The sequence below is a fragment of the Ruditapes philippinarum genome, unplaced genomic scaffold (assembly GCF_026571515.1).
Source record: "Ruditapes philippinarum isolate M1 unplaced genomic scaffold, ASM2657151v2 ctg6459_1_1_1_1, whole genome shotgun sequence".
NCBI lineage: Eukaryota > Metazoa > Mollusca > Bivalvia > Venerida > Veneridae > Ruditapes > Ruditapes philippinarum.
Window position 1 is genome coordinate 1 of NW_026865301.1, and position 7,540 is coordinate 7,540.

Below are 7,540 nucleotides of genomic sequence, written 5' to 3' on the forward strand. Positions count from 1 at the left end.
GGGGGTTTTTTTCTTATCGTTTTTGAGGTTTTTGATAAGTTTTTTTTTTCTATAATTTTCAATTTTTCAAAAAATATTTTGGCACTTTTGTTTGAGAAAACAACTCGTATACACAAGTAAAATGGAATAGATAAGCAATTGATAATTTGTCTGTGCTAAGAGGGCGTTGGATAAGTTACACATCCAAGTATCTCTCATGGACAGACTTTCGAATTTTTAAATTAATAAATTGCTGTTTCCTTTATTTCCATTTTTTACTCCAAGTTTGTTTCTACAATTTAAGACACAATTTTTAATTTTTTATGTTTAAATTTTAATTGAAATTCCCTTTTTTTCCCATTTTTGCAATGTGATGAAAATCTCATATTTTTGCAAAGCAATAACGTATTTCCTGCTTTTTATATTATTATTAAACTGTGACTTACATTATGTTAGTTTTCAATCAGTTTCGTGGCAGTGTTTGTTACTATCATCTAAATACTCATGAACTTAACGCTATTATGTGTTTAAACTAATAAGAAAGCAGTGTGGAAATAGAGAATTCTGGAAGTGTTATTAAGGACTTTCAGGGATATAGATAAGATTTGATAAAAGTATCTCTTATGCTTAAACAATGTTCTTGTACTTTTTTTATTAACAGCGTTTAGAGTTTTTAAAAGTTATAAAAGTATCAAAGTTTTTCCAGACATCTTTAAAATTGAGCATTATATTTTATTTTTGTTAACAATTGTTAGATATTATAAATTAGAGAAAGTTGTTAAAGAAAAGACAAAATTATACCATATTTTAGAAATTTTTAATTGTTATGTTTTTTAAGAAAAAGGAAAAAATGTTATTTTAGCACATATACATTGTTACATAAATAAAACTGTTCATTATCATCAAATTAGCTGTTATAAATAAAATAAAAATGTTTTGTTGACAAAGTTAAACGTTTTATTTGTGCTTTCTTCAACCCTTTTAGTATATCACCCTCATTCAGATTAAATTACATATTAAGCATATATAACATATAACTATGCCTTAATTGCATTTGATCACCTAAAATGTGGGTACCATGACTTACCTTTGACCACATTAAGGTGGGCATATAAACCTTATTTTGTAAGAATTTTAACTTGAAAACTTGATATTTAACCATGAAAATTGGCAAGATAGATTTGAACAAATCTAATCACCCCCTCCCCCACCCGCAAAAAAAAGAATGGACAAATTCGAGGCAGTTCATAACAATCTTAATTGCTAACGATGCAGGGGAATGATAATGAAATTAACTTATCTTTTAAAATAGGGTTTATTAGATATTTCAATGAGAATTTGAACAAATAACAAGAATGTGAATCAATAAAATATGATAAACAAGATCAACAAGGAAAGGAGGCGTTCAATGAACGCAACCCCCATACGACTTAGCAACAAGAACCAGTGGCAAGGAGCCCAGGCGGACCCCAAACAAAAACAGGACAGGGCACAAGACCCAGCACGGACAGGTTAATCAATAAAATGATAAATAATTTGTAACTGATAAGGAATTCAAAGAAAACAAATAAATGATTGAATAATAGGCCCACAAAGTCAAAGGGCAAAGGGGAAGGAGACCGGGGGAAGGGGGGGGGGTTAAATCAAAGAAATAAAAGCTAGGGGCAAAGGGGAAGATACTTACCGTAGACGAGAAAACACAAGCAAGTGTCACCAAAACAGTATAAAACAACATAGACATACATCTGAGGAACACAGAGGGGCGCCGCCTTGGAACGGTCAGCAGCATTAGTACTGCTGGGGAGTTTAAACCGGAAAATGGTGCACCAAACCTCACTCTTAGCCCCACCATGCAAGCCATCTTTATATTTGAAAGAAGCATCCTTTTTGTCAATTAGAGTACAATGTAATCAATGAAACTGTTACCTGATGAAAACGAAAAATATTTTCAAAATATCTTTAAAAGTTAGACTTTTTGTTGTTTTAATGATAAAATATCATTTAAAACGTCGTTATTAATAACCTATTGTATGATATGATGTATGTTTATCAACAACTTATTACCATATCCCTGTGACATTTTTCAGGTTGACAACAGACCCTGACAAATTTAAACAAGAACATAAACCTTTATATCTCCAGCCCTTGTGTTCACTAAGATGTAAGAATCAGTTCCATGATTAGGATCACCATTCAAAAACTCATAAATTTCCATTGTTCTATACTCTATATATTTTATTATTTTCTGAAGGGCTTCCGTTGCTGTGTGGTTATATTGTTGAATTCAAGCGACTTGCCCTTCATCGCTTTGTGTTCAAATCTCGCCAAAGAATTTGGATTTGTTCATGACAGGAATGACATGACAGGAAGCAATCCGGCTAGCTTAAGGAGCATCGATAGGTCTACACAGGTGCCCGAAAAATGCACGAAGGGGGGCGGAGCATCAGAGATCTTACTCCAAAAGTAAAGCTTGAAAGTCGCCAAATGCCTAGTCTGTTTTGGTGCGACGTTAAACCCAACCAAAAATTGTTGTTATTGAAAGAAATATGTATGTTTAATATACATCTGAACAATGGTATGAAGACAGAGTATTTAACTTTATTATCAATACACAATTATTCTAAAAAATTATTTTAAACTAATTCATTTAGTTACAGCTTTTGTGCGTTTTATATATAAATTAAATCTAGCTTAAAGTCTAGACGTTTAAATTTAACTTCAAATTGACTGAGAAATGTTTATATTTTCCGGGAGGAAAATATGTCATTTCTTCTCCTTATTCTTTAGATGCAACATCAATGTTATAACTATGCAAGCAGTTTGCTATTTCAGAGCATTCTCGTAAAAAATGCAAACATTATTCAAACAGATGTTTATAATGAAAACGGTCGTTGGCACACAGATAAATGAGTAGTCCTTATATTGATTGATTACGTTCAGAGTGCGTGTAAATCTTAGTGAGCAATGATTAACGAGTATTGGTCCAGGAGCGAGAAGCGATCAATTCCGAGTGGTGAGTATTACTGTATTGTATCACTGACCATTACTCACTGATCATTACTCAGTAACTTTTTCTCGCACTCTGAAAGTACACACTTAGGACTACTAACTTATCTGTGTGGCAACGTCCATTTTGTTTATATTGACACACTCTAAGTGTAAATTGTAGACCGACCTGTTTCCATTCCGTAATAGGTCATAACTACTGAATGGCATGCTACAACCTACTTTGTACCGTATTGTACGTGTCGACCAAAATAAAACAGTCGTGCAAGCTGGTCGTAAAGCAATTGTCACAGTTAAAAAAAACATTTAGTATCCTATTATGGTGTTGCATTTCTGCACTATGCATTTATGATTATTCATGAATTAAATGACACCTGGCTGTACGCATTTTATGAGTTTAGATGAAATTGTCACATGGCAGTGTATAAAATGAAAGAAAAACATTTAATTGAAAAGTATGAAAAGTAGCAAGCATGCATGTTCTAACGGACAACTCTTTGCATAAACACAATCCATATGAGATACTGGACAAGAAAATGTGAACGTCGTTTCCTTGATGTTATGATATTATTTGTGTGATTAACATAATGAAGCTTTGATGTGACATTTAAAATTATTCTAGCACATCATGACTGATCACAAAAATATATATCAGGCACATGTATGCATCATTTAAAAGGCGTACATCGTAAAACTCAAAAATGTCTGTCGTGTTTGACTTTTATGTTGATTCTGACTGTTATGTTGGTTCAGAAAACCCGCTCTCATTCGTTTAAATGGTCGTTAGTTGAATGTATGTGACTTTTATTTTATATTTTACACATCCGAGTAGAACTTTTAGGATCCATGGCCATTCAACACTTTTTCGTATTTTTTGAGAAAAAAAAATGATTGTTTGAACTTGAACAACTAGTACTAGCACATCTCAGCTCCTTTTCTCAACATGTGTTACAATACTTATTTTCGTATGAAGGCCAACAGGACCATTGTGTGACGTTTTAAAAAATAAATTTCTCATTTGTACTGGACTTGAAATAATCTCGCACGGAAGCTATATAATATTCGAATGGTCAAAATGACTGTATCTCATTGTACATAAACGTACAGAGTCGGTCGTGGCAACAATGAAAGGCAAAACATACATGTTTTACTTAATATATATAATATGAACATCTATACGTCAATGGGTATAAGCTATCTCTATATCTCTATATAACTCTATCTTGGTTCCTTCTTTGAACTTGCCAACACCAGGTCCCGTGTTCACAAAGATTTTAGGATCAGGATCAAGATCAGGATCAAATCTAAAAACTCAAATATTATCCATTGTTTATTCTTATAGATTAGATATTTAATATTAACTTGATAAAACTGGACTTGAAGTAGCATGTTTTTGAAATTAAAGAATAAATTTATTGTAATTTTTGAAAGATATGGGCATTTTACAGTTAATCGAAATATTGATCTTGATCCTAAAATTGATCCTTATTTTGATCAGATTATTTTTGTATTTGTTTCGTTATTTGTCTATTTTACCCCTAAACAGGATTGTTGCTTTGCAAATCAGCAAAATATTACATTAACTTTATGTACCATTCAATTCTAGCAAAATACGATCAATATTAGTTATATAAAACAAAGAAAATAAAATCAGGATCACTTGATCCTGATCCTGATCTTTTCTTTGTGAACACGGGGCCAGGATCTCTGCTCTCAATAAATTTCTAAAATACGCAATTTATATCAATATATTTTACAACTATATAACATTTAGATTATGTTCCTCTAAAACAGCAATGCCTGGTATTTTTTTACATATTCGTATTTTCGTCTGCGAAAAAACGAAATGCAGAAATTCGAAAATGTAACTATGCTAAAAAGCAAAAATGCAACAATGCGAAAAGCGAAAATGCAATTTAAAGAGACGACAAAATAATACTTTTTTGAATTTTGAACGCGAAATGGGAAAATACGACCGGTGGAATGCGAATATACGATAGATTTTATGTGTCGTATTTTCGTCCTCCTGTCGTATTTTTGTTTTTTTGCCCCAAAAACACGAAGAGACGACGAAGTCCACTTTTTTAAAAAGTTTTGATGCGAAGGAATTGATCACGAAGGCCGTAGGTCTGAGTGGTTAATGTTTTCGCATCAAAACGACAAAACCGGTGTTAAATAGCCGATAAACACCACTCAGATCGATATTATTTCGATTCTAATAAGATAAAATAAGGAAGATAACAAATTTTATTTTTTCAAGTGGAAATAACTCCCGGTGCCGTTTTTCGTATAACGCTGTTCGATTTCGCATCCTACTGTTGCTAAGATATAGAAATCATTAAACAAAAGAAATAAAAAGAAAAAAAGTTATTTTATCAAGTTTTCAACAACCCAAGAAAGACTAATGTTCAATATATGTGCACTGTACAATAGAAGAAAGCCAGTAGGCACACTAGATGGCGCGCTCATTGAACATCAAAAACAGAAGGAAAATGCACAAGAAGAAAAGGCTAAAGATAAAGCTGGTCCCCTAACAAAAAGTGACATATGTTTATGTTGCATGTATTGATCACAAGACCGTCCTTACAACCCTTGCTCATTAATGTGTGAGTTCAGTTGCTGTTGCTACACAACTTGACATACATTCCTTAGCAGACAAAAGTGTTGTCATGTATGAGATAAAACCATCTGCATAAGAGGAGCATGTGAAATAGCTACCTGCTTAATGAAGAACCCTTTTTCTATGACAATGGCAAAGAAGTCATATATTTTTCAGATTCATGCCGGGGACTTTTCTTTTTATATTATCGTAAGATCCAAATTTAAGATTCATGAGCCAAAAATTCCTTGTATCGGGTCACTCACATATGGAGGTTGATTCTGTTGTTTTGACTATTGAAGGGGCAAAGAAAATAACGACTGTATAACTATGTACCATCTCAGTGGTGTACATAACTGTGCCAATAAAATATTACCATGTTATTGATTTCAAAGACTTTGTGAAATGAAAATCTGAATCTCAAATTATACATTAAAGGACACAGAGTAAACTGGCTACAGGTGAAATGGATACAGGTACGGAAGGAAAAACCCAAAATCAGTATTTTAAAATTACAGCTTCAATGCTGAAGATTTTTTTGGAAATAGATGTTCAGAATACAAAATCTAGACAGGCAGGATGTATGTATCAGTGGCCAAAAAGTTAACAAGATATGAAGTTATGTTATGATACCAAACCTCCAGTTTCAGTTCAGAAGAAAAAGGACTTGGTTACTTTGTGTGCAAAGGAAATTATCCCAAAAGAGTTCCATAATTATTATGCTACTTTACCAACAAACAAGAAGGAAAAGGAGCATGTCCCGATGAAACCAGGTGAGGATGATACTGGTTTTGAATAACAACATGTTTGACATTTTGACATAGTCATTTAGATTGATCACAGAAAAAATACTTTCAAAGCATGCAGAGTGAAAGTTGTTTCAGACACAATAATTCGAAATTATTATTTGTATCATTGTTTAATAAAACTAGTAGTGTTTGCAAAAGAAAAAAGAAAAAGTAGGTGCTCGGTGATTTGATGTTGTGTTCAGATATAATTATTCAATGTGTGATAAATTCTTGGAGAATAACGTTCACTTTGCAATAACTTTTAATCAATTTAGTAGACCAGTGATTAACGATCATTGTGTGAGACGTGTAGTCATGTTGTTAATGTATACGAAATGTGAGGTGCTCAGTAAATTTATAATTTCGCGGCTGCAATTTTTTGAAAAATGATAACCATGCAGTAAGTGCAGAAATAAATCACTCCCATTGTTCAAAGCATGTGTTTATCTGAAGAAAAAATAGCTATTAACTATTTTATGACCATTTCCAAAAACGGCCAAAAGAATTACGTAACTAATTAAAATAGTCAATTAAACTCTTAAACAAACAAACAAAAACATTTTTGACTATGAAGAAGTGAAAATTCAATGTATAAATTTCATTTCATTACTTTATTCAGCATAAACATGGTATATAATTTAATAACTGTAGAGGCAATATGGAAAAGTAAATTTTGATATGATCTGCGAGGGCAAAAAAAAAAAAGATGTTAAAAATTCAAAAGCAAAATACCTTGTCTACTACAAGTCTATAGTCCCACCTATATAAAATATATATAAAATATATAGATTCTTGTCACAAAATAATGGAAAATGAGAAACGTTTCATTCAAAATTCGTTTCTTATTTTCGAAATATTATATGTACTAAAAATTTTGGCAAGGTTACAACTATTTTGCAAGGTTACAAATATTCTTCTTTGGTGTAGCAGACATTTTTTAAAGTTTATGTTAGCTGGAAAAATATAAAAAAAAGTTACTATAAGTAATTAAAATAAGCATACAAAAGCTTTATTTTTTGTTGAATTCTTACTTACAAGATACAAGATACAAGAAATTTTATTTTAAGTTGGTTTACATCTCACAAGAAACATTAGCTAATAAGCTATTTAGTTAAGTGTCTACACAATTTGAGGAGTGAATTGTCTGGGGGATGTTCAAAGTGTCTTT